The sequence below is a fragment of the Odocoileus virginianus genome, unplaced genomic scaffold, assembly GCF_023699985.2.
Source record: "Odocoileus virginianus isolate 20LAN1187 ecotype Illinois unplaced genomic scaffold, Ovbor_1.2 Unplaced_Scaffold_38, whole genome shotgun sequence".
Lineage (NCBI taxonomy): Eukaryota > Metazoa > Chordata > Mammalia > Artiodactyla > Cervidae > Odocoileus > Odocoileus virginianus.
This window is the reverse complement of record NW_027224300.1, coordinates 108,693-125,581: the sequence shown is the minus strand read 5'-3', so window position 1 is coordinate 125,581 and position 16,889 is coordinate 108,693. Positions and strand designations below refer to the sequence as shown.

The window sequence follows — 16,889 nt, the reverse complement described above, 5'->3', positions numbered from 1 at the left end:
CTGTTCAGACATCAGTAATCCATTGTAGAGTCCACATAGGGCAGAATGACCAAATTTCTAAAGGCAATGATCTTGCTGACAGAGCTGCAAAAGTCACTGTTAAAACACAGCCAATTCAACTTAGAAACCCCACTTCTAATACAACAAGAAACTTTCATTCTGTTTTAAATAATATGCCTTCTGAACCTGTTGAGCTTGCAAGTGCAGGGGGTGGGGCCCCATGGCTTCCCCCTATGTCTCCAGGCCACCGACCTGTGGAGTTCAACCCTGACTTCATAGTGCGCATGATACCCAAAGTGGAGTGGGCGGCGCTTCTGGAGGTTGTGGACACCCTGCATCTGATCAAGGTGCCTAAAGAGCCGATTCAGGGATATGAGCATAACGAGGAATTTCTGAGAAAGATGCACCACGTGCTGCTGGAGGTGGAGGTGTTGGAGGGCACCCTGCAATGTCCAGAGTTGGGACATCTACTCCCCATCAGTCATGGGATCCCCAATATGCTGCTGAGCAATGAGGAAACTGAGACTTAAACTGTGCCAGGCACCGGTTTTTCACTCTATGCCCGTGTGTATCTTTGTTTACACATATCTTGTTTGCTAGTCCTATCCTGTGTATCCCTAACCCTTGACCCAGTGACACACCACACACAGTGTTTTTGAGCTCGATATTATATTTTTTTTCTCATTAAAGGTTCAAAACCATAATAATAATAATAATAATAATAATATGCCTTCTAAAAGGAAATGAACAAATGGGTTAAGAAAAAGGCTAAAAAGAAGTCTGACTATACTATGGAAAGTACCTAACAATATAATTCCTATTCCATGGTCTGTATACTTGGCTGGTATCATTGTGTCATCAACAAAATCAGTTAAGTAAGAGCAATTTTAAAGGCATGAGACTCTCACTACAACTATCAAAAAGGTGAACTTACTCAAAATGTATTAAAGAGATGTGTTATCTGTCAGCAGAATTCTGTACAAGCTACTCCCATGGTAAGCACCAGACGCTTCCCCAAGCAACTTAGCCAATAGGAACTGCTAGTAGCTGGAGTTCATAGAAGCGATGCTGGCAGAAGGTTTTGTCTACTTATGATGTGTATGATGTCACAATCGCCTGAAGTTTTCCTTTCTTCAAAAAGACAATGCTCAAGCAATGGTAAAGGTTCTCTTAATAAATATAATTTACACCTTAGGGATACCAGGCATATTGAATCAGACAGAAAGTCACTTTATTTCCACTGTTGTTCAGGAATTATAAAATGTTTTCAGATTTCTATAAGCTATCATATACCCTATCATTCTTAATCCTGTGGACACGTATTAATACAACAAATGAATCTAACTCTGAAGAAACTTAGTGGCCAAGATTCAGTAACCAATTAGGGTAAAAAATCCTACAGCTTTACCACTAGCTTGTTAGAAATTAGAGCACCCTTGCCAGCAAGCATGAAATCACTCTCTTTGAACTTATAAATAGCAGGTCTATAGATTTTGGTCTGAGACCATGTCCTGTGCCTAATTTAATTGAATCTTCCCATAATCACACTCAGGTCTTAACAGGGTTTCTCTCTTCCTCAGAAACTCTGAGACATGAAGTCATAAAAACCTGGAAGGACTCCCTGGAAAAAGTCTGCCACATCTATCAAAAAGGAGATCTCATCTACATAAAAGTGTCCCAGGAAAAGACAGGCTGTCCCCACACTGGAAGAAACCTTTCCAAATGCTCATTCCCCATGTAGGCTATCCAAGTTAAAAAAAAAATGGATCCATGCTTTTCCTGTGAAGGCAGGACCTCAGGAGGACTGGACTGTTGCTCCCACAAAGGACTTGAAATTTAAGTGTTCTAGAGTGATTGATACTGGTGTTGAGCTCAACTGAAAAGAGGCTGAAGGGTAGCAGAATACGCCACTTTGGCATAAGGATTATTTTGAGCTGAATGCAGTTGAGAAGAAGCAGGTACAAGAAAAAGCTCCCTGCCCTCCCATTTGCCTAAAAGCAAGATAAAAATTTTCATGGGAGACTGGGACTCACATATATACACTACTATTTATTTAGAAAATAGATAACTAATAAGAACCTACTGAATAGCACAGGGAACTCTACTCAACATTCTGTAATGACTTAGATGGAAAAAAATTTTCAAAAGAATGGGCATATGTATATGCATAACATTCACTTTGCTGTACAGTAGAAACAAACACAACATTGTAAATCGACTATACTACAATAAACATTTTTAAAAGGTATAAATTTTCAACAATGTCTCTCTTCTCTACCAGGAGGACAAAAGTTAATCATGGAGCTCTATGGTGACCTAAATGGGAAGGAAGTCCAAAAAAGAGGGGATATTATGTATTTGTATGGCTGATTCACTTTGCCACACATCAGGAAATAACACATTGTTTTTGCAACTATATCCAATAAAATTTTTTAAAAAGAATAAAAAAGTTAATCATGGGAGGCAACTTTAGATCCTTTCAGCCTGGAGATGGCACCTACATAACAAACTTTATTAACTACCCTTTATCTACCATTAGTCTCCTCCCATATATTTACCTTCCCACTGTATGCTGCCCTTGGAAGATTAAAACTGCTTTGTTTCGTCCCGTCATCTCCCCCAAAATTTACTTTTTTTTGTTAAAGATGCTATATGAGCAAGCGTAGTAAACCACAGCTTTGAGTTACTACTCATTGTTCCCTGGGTAACGCCCATGTATACTTGAGGTATATAAGTTAATAAACTTGTTTTCTCATATTAATTTGTCTTTTGTTAAAGAGCTCTCGGCCAAGAACTTAGAGTGGAAAGAAAGTTATTTTTTTTCATCCCCTACAAGCAAACATTACTATTCTCATAGATGCCTTGCTGTCCTTGTCATAGGAGGATTATTTCAATTACCTAAGAATCAGATTTTACTAGAAAACATATATCACACTGTTTTTTTTTTCTATGCTCCAACTAATAGTCTCCACAATTAAATATTTCTGATAAATTCCATACTGTATTCCTAGAACAGACATAATCTGGACTTAAAATTTAAAACAACCCAATTGTTGGCAGAGTAAAGGTGGAACCATCTCCATGAGTAATTTTTGATAATACCAAAGCAAAGTAACTAATATGAATCAAGATACCCCAGCCCTAAATTTGACACAAAAATGTTTTTGCTAACTACTTTGATTGGAAGGATCTTTGTAGAAGAATTCTCTTAACTATACTACAATCAAGAGAACTGTTGCTCTCTCACCTTTACTACTGTAGGAGATTGGTTCAATAAAACTACTGATAGCTGTAAAGACAGTCATAGTAAATTGCTTGTCTGTGCTAAGTCTCTTCGTCGTGTCTGACTCTTTGCAACCCTATGGACTATAGCCCACCAGGTTCCTCTGTCCATGGGATTCTCCAGGCAAGAATACTGGAGTGGGTTGCCATGCCCTCCTCCAGGGGATCTTCCCGACTCAGGGATGGAACCCACATCTCTTGTGTCTCCTGCATTGGCAGGCGGGTTCTTTACTCCTAGAGCCACTTACCTCATACAAACTGATGAGAAACCTATCAACATACCCATATCTATATCTATATCTACATATACATATATATAAAAGAGATCTCCCTACTACGTATGGAACATGGCAATGCCCTGAGCCCATTTTAGTAGCCCCACAGGATTATTGGTGGATAGTTTCTCTGAATATATCTGAGGCTACTACCAGTCTTCAAAACCAGACATGTATCTCTTGAGCTCTCTCATTATGAAGTCTGTTTAAGGGACCTGTTTGGGGTTGTACAAGAGCAAAAGGAGACTTATTAGAATACAATCCTGGAAGAAACAGGAACAGGCACAGGTGCAGCTAACTCTTTTGACAGTGAGACTTTGAATAATAAACTTAAGTGTTTTGGAATAATTTAAAAAGCACATAATACAACTGCAGACTGGATGTCATGCAAAATGTTTAAAAGCTGTGGAACCTCAAGTCAAATAAAAATTGAGAACATATGGGAATTGGACTGTTTGGAATGATGTAATAATAGAGCAAAAATCACCATATAGGTCTCAGAGCCACTCAACTGGACAGTCTAGAAGCAATTAGTTATCAAATAACTCCAGAACAGCATCACTAGTTCAGAATTACAGCACTATTCATATTCAAAGGAACAAACACTCAGTGAATTAGTGTTAGACTATGGCTTTACCAGTAGGGATAGAAGGATGGTGTGAAATCACCTAATTAATAGACGAACAGAAATCAAGCATTTATAGATAGCAACTGCAGCGCATAGGTCTTATGACACTGAATTGATTTTAGGATGCACGTTCTCTCCAGTCCTGGTACGGATAAACAAAAGAAGATGCCTATTATTCGTGGAGATTTGCATGCCTGTTACTGATTTGGACTAATGCAAGCAATGGCTCAGAGGCTGGGCTCTTCCTCAAGACTTAAAATAATTAAGTGAAAGTGAAAGTCGCTCAGTCATGTCCAACTCTTTGCGACCCCATGGACTATACAGTCCATGGAATTCTCTAGGCCAGAATACTGGAGTGGGTAGCCTTTCCCTTCCTCCAGGGGATCTTCCCAACCCAGGGATCGAACCCAAGTCTCCTGCATTGCAGGCGGATTCTTTACCAGCCGAGCCATAAGAGAAGCCCCAAAATAATTAAAGCCAAATACATTAAGCACTGAAAGTTCAATCTGTACCCTTCAAAGAGTGCTTCATAATAATATACTAGAAATGACTATGGGTGTCTTTGTGTTTTGCATCTGGGAAATATTATCTGGGGAGATGGAACCATTACTGCATTGCTAAGTTATGTATGTGTGATGCTAATTATTGAAAGACAAGAATTCAGGAGAAATTCATTGGACCTTATAAGAAAAAACTCAATTAAAAATTAACTATCAGGCCTCCAGAGAGCTACTCCTTGGGCTTGGATTGGGTAAGACTTCATAAGTTTTTTTTTTTTTTCAGTTGTTCAGTCATGTCCCACTCTTTGTGACCCCATGGACTGTAATGCAGCCTGCCATGCTTCTCTGTCCATGGAATTTTCCAGGCAAGAATACTGGAGTGGGTTGCCATTTACTTAGGAACCCTTCAAACGAGTGCTTAAGGAATGCAAAGGAGTGCTTTAGGAACTACAAAGCAGTACTTAAATAAGTAATCATTTGAAAGAGCAAGCAACAAAGATAACATAACAATTTATAAAAGTAACATATGAGTAACAGAGAACTTCTTCACAATTGCTAATCAAGAAATGTGCTATAACCACTGGTAAGACATATTTAAAGGTTTTTTTCTCCAACATGTATACTGCACTTTGTAAAAAATTGTGGTCCAGTTGCTTTACAATGTTGTATTAGTTTCCTCTGTACAACAAACTGAATCAGCTATATGTATACATATATCTGCTTCCTTTTGGACCTCGCTTCCACAGCCTTCCCCCAATCCCATCCATCTAGGTCATCACAGAGCACCGAGCTGAACTCCCTGTGCTATAGAGTAGGTTCTTTGCACTGACTTTATTCTTTATCCCCCCACCCCCAGTGTAAACTTTATTATACAGCTTTCCTCCTTACACCTAGTTGACACCTGCAATATCTGTAAACAAAAACCTTAGTTAACAAAGATAGGAGTGGACAGACAGTATTGTACCATAAGCTATCATAGTGGAGGTCCCTTCAAACAGTAGACATATTGGTGCTGTCAGAAGAGAACATGATGTTTCTGATCCTTGCAGCTGTTGCAAGAGAGGCATCAGGAGGTGCAAAGATGCCTTAGAAACGTAAACTTTCTCTCTGGTTTTTCAACTATTTTCAATCTGAGAAAGGTAAATGATCTCTCGTGTTTTTTTCTTTTCTAAATTTATTTATTTTAATTGGAGGCTAAATACTTTACAATATTGTAGTGGTTTTTGCCAAACATCGACATGAATCAGCCACGGGCGCACATGTGTTCCCCATCCAGAATCCCCCTCCCACCTCCCTCCCCATCCCATCCCCCAGGGTCATCCCAGTGCACCAGCCCTGAGCACCCTGTCTCATGCATCGAACCTGGACCAGCGATCCACTTCACATATGATAATATACATGTTTCAACACTACCCTCTCAAATCATCCCACCCTCGCCTTCTCCCACAGAGTCCAAAAGACTGTTCTTTACATCTGTGTCTCTTTTGCTGTCTTGCATATAGGGTCATCATTACCATCTTTCTAAATTCCATATATATGCATTAGTATACTGTATTGGTGTTTTTCTTTCTGACTTACTTCACTCTGTATAATAGGCTCCAGTTTCATCCACCTCATTAGAACTGATTCAAATGTATTCTTTTTAATGGCTGAGTAATATTCCATTGTGTATATGTACCACAGCTTTCTTATCCATTCGTCTGCTGATGGACATCTAGGTTGCTTCCATGTCCTGGCTATTGTAAACAGTGCTGCAATGAACATTGGGGTACACGTGTCTCTTTCAATTCTGGTTTCCTCGGTGTGTATGCCCAGCAGTGGGATTGCTGGGTCGTATGGCAGTTCTATTTCCAGTTTTTTAAGGAATCTCCACATTGGTCTCCATAGTGTCTGTACTAGTTTGCATTCCCACCAACAGTGTAAGAGGGTTCCTTTTTCTCTGCACCCTCTCCAGCATTTATTGTTTGTAGACTTTTGGATAGCAGCCATTCTGACTGGCATGAGATGGTACCTCATTGTGGTTTTGATTTGCATTTCTCTGATAATGAGTGATCTTGAGCATCTTTTCACGTGTTTGTTAGACATCTGTATGTCTTCTTTGGAGCAATGTCTGTTTAGTTTTTTGGCCCATTTTTTGATTGGGTCATTTATTTTTCCGGAATGGAGCTGCAGGGGCTGCTTCTATATTTTTGAGATTAATTCTTTGTCAGTTGGTTTGTTTGCTATTATTTTCTCCCATTCTGAAGGCTGCACTGACTTTTAAAATTCACCCTATGGTGATTTTCCTAACTGCTTTATTTTGCTATTATACGGACTTCCTAGATATTTAGGTGGCTGCACACTGCCCAGACAAAGGTAGAAATTACAATGGAAATAATTAGAAAAATGTGCTGTTATTACAAAAGTGAAAGTGCAAGGATTTTTAAAAATGGAATTTTCCCTGTTACTGAAAGAGATCTTCTCCCTTTTCTTAAGAGTATTTCCTCGAGAAAACTGGTATTTGTAAACGCTTGCTCTGCCACTTACATGTATATCAAAATATATGTAAATCTTTTAAACCGTTAAATAAGCCTTTTGTCAAGTCTACAAGCAATAAATGCTGGAGAGGGTGTGGAGAAAAGGGAACCCTCACACTGTTGGTGGGAATGCAAACTAGTACAGTCGCTATGAAGAACAGTGTAGAGATTTCTTAAAAAACTGGAAACAGAACTGCCATACGACCCAGCAGTCCCACTGCTGGGCATACACACCGAGGAAACCAGATCTGAAAGAGACACGTGCACCCCAATGTTCATCGCAGCACTGTTTCTAATAGCCAGGACATGGAAGCAACCCAGATGCCCATCAGCAGACGAATGGATAAGGAAGCTGTGGTACATATACACCATGGAATATTACTCAGCCATTAAAAAGAATTCATTTGAAACAGTTCTAATGAGATGGATGAAACTGGACCCCATTATACAGAGTGAAGTAAGCCAGAAAGATAAACACCAATACAGTATACTAACACATATATATGGAATTTAGAAAGATGGTAACGGTAACCCTATATACATAACAGAAAAAGAGACACAGATGTACAGAACAGACTTTTGGACTCTGTGGGAGAAGGTGAGGGTGGGATGTTTCGAGAGAACAGCATCAAAACATGTATATTATCTAGAGCGAAGCAGACCACCAGCCCTGGTTGGATGCATGAGACAAGTGCTTGGGGCTGGTGCACTGGGAAGACCCAGAGGGATTGGGTAGAGAGGGAGGTGGGAGGGGGGATCGGGATGGGGAATACATGTAAATCCATGGCTGATTCATGTCAGTGTATGACAAAAACCACTACAATATTGTAAAGTAATTAGCCTCCAACGAATAAAAATAATATGGGGGAAAAAAAAGCCTTTTGTCAGCATAATAACCCAGGAATGTTTTTCTTAAGGACCTGGCATTTTCTTAAGGGTCTTCTTAAGGGCCACCTCACTGACATGTAAACATTAAGGAAGACGGTACACTGTCTCCCTGTCACCTTATCCTACGTGAATGGCTGTAAGCTGGAACTCTCTGACTGTCATAGAGAAAAGAGAAGTTCAATTTTGCCTTTGGATAAAGGCAATTAACTAGCACAGATAGCCACTGCCATTATCAGCTGAACTCAGGATGAACTACAAAAGAATGTAGGACAAATCATCCTGTTAAGTCCTCTTGCATGAGGACTTGATAAATTATCACGTGTCTTGAAAACCATCATGTAATGGACTCTATAGGCTCTGTCATGGAAAAGGATGAATGAGATTTCCTTCTGTCTTTGCAATCTCTTTAGCTAACTGCTTGTGATGCACACTGTGGTCTGCTTTGATGCTTGTGTGCTGTGCTGTGTTTAGTCTCTCAGTTGTGTCCAACTCTTTGTGACCCCATAGACTGCAGCCCACTAGGCCCCTCTGTCCATGGGGATTCTCCAGGCAAGAATACTGGAGTGAGATGCCATGCCCTCCCAGGGGATCTTCCCAACCCAGGGATCGAACCCAGGTCTCCCATATTGCAGGTGGATTCTTTACCATCTGAGCCACCAGGGAAAGACCTCCACCAGGCCTTCCACCAGGGAAGCCTAAGAATACTGGAGTGGGTAGCCTATTTCTTCTCTAGGGGACTTCCCCACTCAGGAATCAAACTGGGGTCTGCTGCATTGCAGGTGGATTCTTTACCAGTTGAGCTACCCAGGAAGCCCTGCTTTGATGCTTATTCAATAACAAAACCATTTTCTTTCTATTTTATATTTGAAGAGATTTCATGGGTTGCCAGGAGCTTTAACTTTTTTTCCCCTAAAATGCAAACATGCTGACTATGGCTCCTGATTTTTCTGCGACTATAAAGTATCCCATCACTGACTCAGGAGTCTCATGGTCTCTGTCAGCATACTTGAAACTGTGGCACACCAGCTTGTTAGCTTAAAATCTCCGCCCCTTCACAGTTCTTCACACCAAGCACCATGGCCAGTTGGCATTCACATGCCAAGACCTTCCATACACGTTGGCAGTGCTTTCCCAGGGGTAATGAGAGCACCACCAGTGAGTGGGTCAGATTTTAGCAAGACTGCCTTTACCCTCCGCTGTCCAAACTTCTCAATGTATAGGTGAGGTATTGGTTAGCTTCAGTCTCATTGGCTCCACCCATAGTATTATCATGCCTTTGCCACATCAGAGGTGGCTGGTAAGCCCTGACAAAATGCAAATAAAGTGCCTGGGACCTCTGGATGGATTCATGATGCTCTATTCCTCTTGCAGTCAAAGAAGACCTACCTCTTTGAACCCTACACAAAAAAAGGAAGTCCAGCACCACCCTGGGCTCTTTGGGAAAAGGAGACAGTATGTGCCTTGCCTGGACATTCTACTAGATCCTTCATATTTGCTAAACTGCGATGTCCTTTGACTGGGGCCAAACCAATGGGCCAGTGTAGGATGCTATCCGGCATGCTGTGACACATTCTCTGCTCTCTATCCTCAGGGTCCTCAAAGCCTCAATGACCCTGCTGAGTTACCAGTCTGTGTAACGGATGGTGTTGCCTGTTGGGGCCAGTAGCAAAGGGAAGCCCATCTGGAAAAGCTCCTTAGGGTACCAGCTTTTCTTCTCCCTTACACAGCTACTACCTACACCCCTTATGAAAAGCAGCTATTAGTTTTCCACTGGGCCCTTGTCCAAACCGAACACCTGACCCATGGAGGCCATCTAGCCTGATAGTCCCATCTGGGGGTAGGTCAACTCAGACTCGATGACTGACAAGGCGGGAAGGACCCAACAATCCTCCATTTGTCAAATGGAAAGAATATATTCAAGAGCACAGCTGGCCCGGCTCCAGCAGCATCTTGGCTTCAGAGGAAAATGGGACAGCTATCCCTTTGGGGGAAAATTTATTTCCCACTCTGCCAACCATAGAGCAAGGCTGCTGGGCTTTGTGGGGCACTTGATTCATAGACGATTCCTCAAATGCCTGAACCTGATCCACTAACCACTGGGCTTAGCTGGAATCTAACATTTTACTCTGTGGCTCTTCAACCTTAGCAGAACTGAGAATAGATGTGGGTGCTCCCTTCAGCAGGCAGAACTCAAGGCTATTCTTATAACTCTGGCCAATACTCCCTTGGATAATCTATTGACTCTGAAGCTACAGCCAACGTCCAGTTGTTCAGTCTCCCACTTGGAAGACTACCGGCTGGGAGGCTGGATGGCCCTCTTTAGTATGGTGAGTCATGGAAACAAATCGAGGCTGCTAACTGAATGGTCTGGGTCACCTATGTAGGTCTCATGGTAATGGTCCACTCTCTGATGCCACTGACTAGCATCATACTGTTGATGGAGCTCTCAGGGCCCAGATCACTGCTATTGCTTTTCTGCATCCATCATCACATGGACGTGGCAACAAACACGTCCATCATCACAGACTGGGAACAAATTACAAGACTATATCTTACTGATGCAGAACTTACCATGACCGGCCAAACTGTCACTCCTTCTAAAAAAGGGTCTGTTGGGATGAGGAAGAGCACATTGCATGAACTGTGGGCCTGCCTGCTCCTGCCACACAGCATCGCATCTCAAGAACCCGTTCTCAGGGATTTCACTGTATGCTGTTGCATACAACTGTTGATATTTTTTCACGCTGAAGTGTTGCTATTTCAGTCTGCTCAGCTGACGCCAGCCACTCCACTGCGGCCCTTAGAATTAATCAGTGTCAGGTATTCAGCATCCTGGACTATTTATTTGCAGCCTCAGAGTGGTACGCCTTTTACTGCAAAAGTCATGTAATGATAGGCTGATAGTCAAGGTATCTGACGGACTTCCACACTCACTACCATCCACTGGCATCTGGTATGGTCAAGCACTGGAACGGCCTCCTCAAAAACGGACTCAAATTAGGAACTGATCAATCAAACCTACGTAGTAGGAGCCCTAAACACAATAACTGGTACCCTCAGGAGAAAATATGGCAGCCCAGACAGTTCAGTATGACTAAATGCTGCCTGAGGGGATACGAGAAATGCATAAAAACAACACAGTGCAAATGCCAGTGCTAAAACAACATAAGCCAGAATAGAGCTCTGATTCAGTGGGTTCCTGTTAAGGGGAACACAGGAGGAAGTTCAGCATCCATAAACCCCGAGCCTGGCTGGGGGCAAGCCCCTTGAGCTTTTTATCAGTTAAAGAAAAAGGGAAAATACAGCTAGTTGATGAGAGAAAGTTCTTCTTTATAGAAATATTCCAGCCAACAAATCCAGAAGGAATGACAGAATTAGAACATTACGAGTTTGTAACTCCTAGTGAATTAATGATCTAGGCAATGATAAAAAGCAATCATCAGATAAAAAACTAATGAGGAACCTAATAAAGAATGGATCAGGCTAACCACCTCTAATATCACAGAAAGAATCAACCAAACATTTCCTGGAAATTTTCAGATAATTCCTTGGCAGACTCTCCAGGATGAGATTACAAAGAGGCTTTTACTTTCTATGTATTATTAAGCACTTTCTGCAATAATAATGATCATTGGAAAAATAAAATTGATATGTCTAAAAAATGTTTAAATGGACTCCAAAGGATTTCAGAGTCTACCACCCTTACCTACTTCTGGTTCATACACCCTATTATGGCAGTTGGGTCAATGAATGTGGCTGGAAAGGAATCAGCTCTTTTCAGCTACTCCCGGGGTAGTTAACTAAGATCAGGGGTTACAGGGACATATTTTGACAACGTGGGATCCTCTGGTGAACATCCTGGGTATAATCTTTCTTTCACCGAGTGACCTAGACCAGCCTGGCTGCTAACCCTCTGGATGGCAGCCCAGCCAGCAGTGGGGGAGCCTGAGAGACTGAAATTTAATTCTGGTTCAGCTACCTGGATTCTCCCGTTGGATGGACACTGTCCTAGATTGAAAGGCTAATTACTACTTGGTTCAGTACACTGCTTACTATGTCCCCCTACAGCGACACACACAGGCCCAAGTACACAACCTAACGGATCTCTGTGAGTTCATGAAAACTGTCCTTGTCTCTCTTGTACATGATCCATTCAGATAAAAGGTCTGGTAAGTAGTAGGAGAAAATTGGGGGGTTAGGTGACTTCGTAGCTACCAGAATGGGTCATAATGATTTTGTGTCAGTAGAAGATGAGCAACAACACAGAACCTGACGAGGAAACACCTTAGACCTCAGAAGTACAGGAAAGTGAAAGGCATCAGTGATCTTTGCCTTTCAGAACCGCCCCCTGGAGCCTTCCTCACAAAGAAGAATGCCCTGGCACATCTCCCCCAAATTGCAAGAGCCTTAAAGTTCACTGACTGTCAGGTCTTCCAATACCTATGACTGGGATATTATCACCATTCCCCTTTATCTTGCTAAGAAGTCTGTCACAAACAGCAGGGAGGGCCCCAGCTCCTGCATCGAACACTCAGAACACCTGTGAACACCTCCGAATGTCTTCCTGAACCATTTCCACTGGCCATCGCTCAGCAATTCTATGGGGCAGAAGAATGCCATGTGTCTGATGGCATGGACATCCAGGACTAGACTCAAGTTTTCAGACAGAACTGACAACCTGTGACAATGCTGAACTTCACCTAAGCCCCCCAAACAGTCACAGTCAAGAAATCCTCACCCCTCATCTGTGTTCCTTTTTGAGAAATGACTTACCACAAAGAACCATTCTTCCCACATGAGTTAGGTCAGTCTGGCTGTCCACTCTTTCCCGTGACCCCATACAACGTGGAAATGACTCCCTTGTTTACCTGTGGCAAGGCCAAATGCAGAGCTTTCTCCTGGTGCCTGAATCTGTGGACAAGGCCAGACACAGACCCTTTAACTCCCCATTATCTGTCTCATGAATGATTAACTGAGATTAGGCATTTGGCTCCCTTACATATTTACAAATGATGCGACCAGCAAGGGCTTAATTTCCAAAATATCCAGACAGCTCATACAACTCAGTAACCAAAAAACAGACAAAAAGCCCAATCAAAAATGGGCAGAAGACCTAAACAGACATTTCTCCAAAGAAGACATACAGATGGCCAACAGGCACATGAAAAGATGCTCAACATCACTAATATTAGAGAAATGCAAATCAAAACTACAATGAGGTATCACCTCACACCAGTCAGAATGGCCATCATCAAAAAATCTACAAATAATAAATGCTGGAGAGGATGTGGAGAAAAGGGAACCATAACTGTACGCATGTTTCTCTAACATGCGTAATGTAGATAGGTCTATCTATATTGTTCTCCTGAACAAGAATAAGAGAACCATAAGATTCTTCACTTTTCCTTTAACTCACTCCCCAACTACCTCTTATGTGTCCCTCTTCATTTTAGTTCCAATTTGTAATGATATACATTCATATACATTTGCATTGTCATTTTTCATTTAGATAACAGAAACAAGCACTGAGGTCAAAAATATACTTGAAGAAAACTTTATCATGCTAATCGAAAAGGCAAAGATTACTTGAAGAAAGTACAGACATGCATTGTACTTTAGTAATAAATCTGAATTATTATAAAGAGACAAATGGCCCTCTTAAAAATATAAGATTAATACAAATTCACTGACAACAAGAGGATTCTTTTTAAATTTGGTAAGCAGACAATAAAATGTGTATGGAAAATAAAACAGTCCAGGAAACAGTAAATTTCTGAAAAAGAAGAGTAATCAGAGACTTAGCCCACTTATTTATTAGAATAAACTATAAATGCAAAGGAATTAGAATCATATAGACTATGATCATTAGATCAATAGAAGAGAATAAGGTTCATAAATACACACACGATTATATATTATAATGTGTGTCTATATGATGAAGTGCAGCACATTAGTGGGGAAACTATAGGTTATTCAACAAATAGTGATGGGACAAACGTGTAACCATGTTGAAGAAAATGAAGACTGATTCCCACCTAAGACTTTACAACAACCATCAAAAATCTAGACAGTCACAGAAGTAAAAGCAAAACCAAAGACATGAAAGCACTAAAAAGAAAATGCACAGGACTTTCCTGGTAGTCTGGTGGTTAAGATGCCCTGCTCTCAATTCATGGGGCATGGGTTTGATCCCTGGTCAGGGAACTAAGATCCTGCATGCCACATGGCATGACCCCCCCCCCCAAAAAAAAGACAGAAGGAAAAATAAAGAAAATTGAAGTAATTTTATTTTTAAATATAGATGAGCAATAGGGAACGCCATCTACTTATGGCACAAAACTTGGAGGACACAAAAGATTGATAAGCACAACTTTGTGAATCGCATGAGAAAATGTCAGAATTTTTCTTTTCAAAGGCAATTGAGAAGTTGAGGGAAAATATTTGGGACACACATAAAAGATGAAGAGCCACTGTCTTTAATATATAAAGAGCAACAACCTAATAGAAAAATGGGCAAAGGAAATTTAAAATCAGCTTAGAAAAAGTAATATAAATGGGTCTCTAAACAGAATGACGGGGGGAGGAGCCAAGATGGCGGAGGAATAGGACGGGGAGACCACTTTCTCCCCTACAAATTCATCGAAAGAACATTTGAACGCTGAGCAAATTTCACAAAACAATTTCTGATCGCTAGCAGAGGACATCAGGCGCCCAGAAAACAAGCCCATTGTCTTCAAAGGGAGATAGGACAAAATATAAAAGATAAAAAGGGAGAAAAAAGAGCTACACGGACGGTAATCCGTCCCGGGAAGGGAGTCTTAATAGAGGAAGTTTCCAATCACCAGGAAACCCTCGCACTGGCGGGACTGGGGGAAGTTTTTGGCAATGTAACTGGGAGGAAAAATTAAATAAGGTCCACAGATTACGTGCCTAAAAGCAACTCCCAGCAGAAAAGTACCCCAGATGCCGGCACCCGCCAACAACAAGTGTGGGCGGAACGGAGAGGAGCGGGCGGCATTGCTTAGGGTAAGGAACGGCCTGAAGACCCTGAGAGCAATCGGAGGGAGCTTTTTTTAAACGGTGGGACAAAATTAACCGGCCGGAACTCACTGCCTGCGGTTCGCAAAACAAAGGGACCGAGAAAGTCCCAGAAAAGAGCCGGCCCATCCCCGCTGGAGGTAGGAGGCAGGGGGGAGGGGAAAAGGGCAAACTCAGCCCCTGAGAAGCCACCCCCTCCCACACTGCAAACAGGCCTCCGGTTCCTATCTAAAGACTTCCTGAGATCCGACTGGCGGCGCGCGCTCGGGCCGCGGAGGGGAAAAGCGCGCCGTACCGGGGAGAGTGCGCCCAAGCCTCTGGCTGCCTGAGCCACTCACCGTGGAGGGAAAAGGCGCGCCGCATCCGGGGAGAGTGCGCCCAAGCCTCTGGCTGCCTGAACCGCTCAGGCCGGGGAAGGCACAAAACGCAGGCGCAACCAAATCCGCGCCTTTGTGGAGAACCAGAAAACTGGAACCGCACTCAACGCAGGGCCCACTCCATATAGAGCAGCCGCGAGCCTGAGCAGTGTAGACGGGGAAAGCACTGACACCCGTGAGCGGGGCAAACCCAGTGTGGCCAGTGAGTGCTAGCCACAGGGAGAGGTATCTGTCTGCAGCGCCCCGCCCTCCCCGTAGCAGGACTAAACTGAACTAGCGAACCTAAATAAGAGATCACCTCCGCCCGCCTGTGTCAGGGCGGAAATTAGACACCGAAGAGAAGCCAAAATAAACAAAGGGAACTGCTTCAGAAAGGACCGGTGCAACAGATTAAAATCTGAAGGTAACATCGACTACACCGGAAGGGGCCTATAGATATTTAGAAGTGTAAGCTGGAAAGAGGAGCTATCTGAAATTGAACTGAACCTACACTGACCGCAACAACTCCAGAGGAATTGCTAGATATATATGTTTTTTTTTTAATTTATTAAAAAAAATAAATAAATAAAAATAAATAAAAACTTTTTCTTTCATTTTTTATTTTTTCTCTTTTATTTTCTTTTAAAATTCCCTATTACTCCCCCATTACTCCTCAACTTTCATTTTCATATATTTTTACGATTTTTTTAATTAGGAAAAAAAAAGTTTTTTTCTTTTTCTTGTTTTTCTCTTCTATTTCCTTTTAAAGTCCTCTAATACTCCTCTATTATTCCTTAATTTTCATTTTCATTTCACTATAACCTTGCCAAAAAAAAAAAAAAAGAGAGAGAAACCCTATTTTTAAACCAAACTTCACATACATTTCTAATTTTTTTGTGTGTTTTTGTTTTTGTTTTTAAATACTGTATTTCAAAGACTCTAACCTAAACACTAGATTTTTAATCTTTGTTTTTCAGTAGGTGATATAAATTTTGGACATCTAAGAATCCAATGTTCAGTTTCCATTTCTATTCAGGAGTGTGGTGATTACTCTCCCACTTTTGACTCTCTGTTTTCTACCTCAGAACACCTCTATTTCCTCCTTTCCCCTTCTCTTCCCAATCCAATTCTGTGAATCTTTGTGGGTGTCTGGGCTACAGAGAACACTTTGGGAACAGATAACTGTGTAGATCTGTCTCTCTCCTCTTGAGTCCCCTTTTTCTCCTCCTGCTCACCTCTATCTCCTTCCTCCCTCTCCTATTCTTCATGTAACTCTGTGAATCTCTCTGGTTGTCTCTCACAGTGGAGAATCTTTTCACCACTAACCTAGAAGTTTTATTATCAGTGCTGTATAGTTGGAGAAGTCTTGAGACTATTGGAAGAATAAAACTGAAATCCAGAGGCAG

The 16,889-nt window shown here is 41.8% G+C and overlaps 1 pseudogene; it reads left to right on the top strand.

Annotated features, from left to right (window-relative positions):
• Positions 1–177: 177 nt before the first annotated feature.
• On the top strand, positions 178–530 carry LOC110142618 (multifunctional methyltransferase subunit TRM112-like protein pseudogene; annotated as a pseudogene).
• The last annotated feature ends 16,359 nt before the right edge of the window (positions 531–16,889 follow it).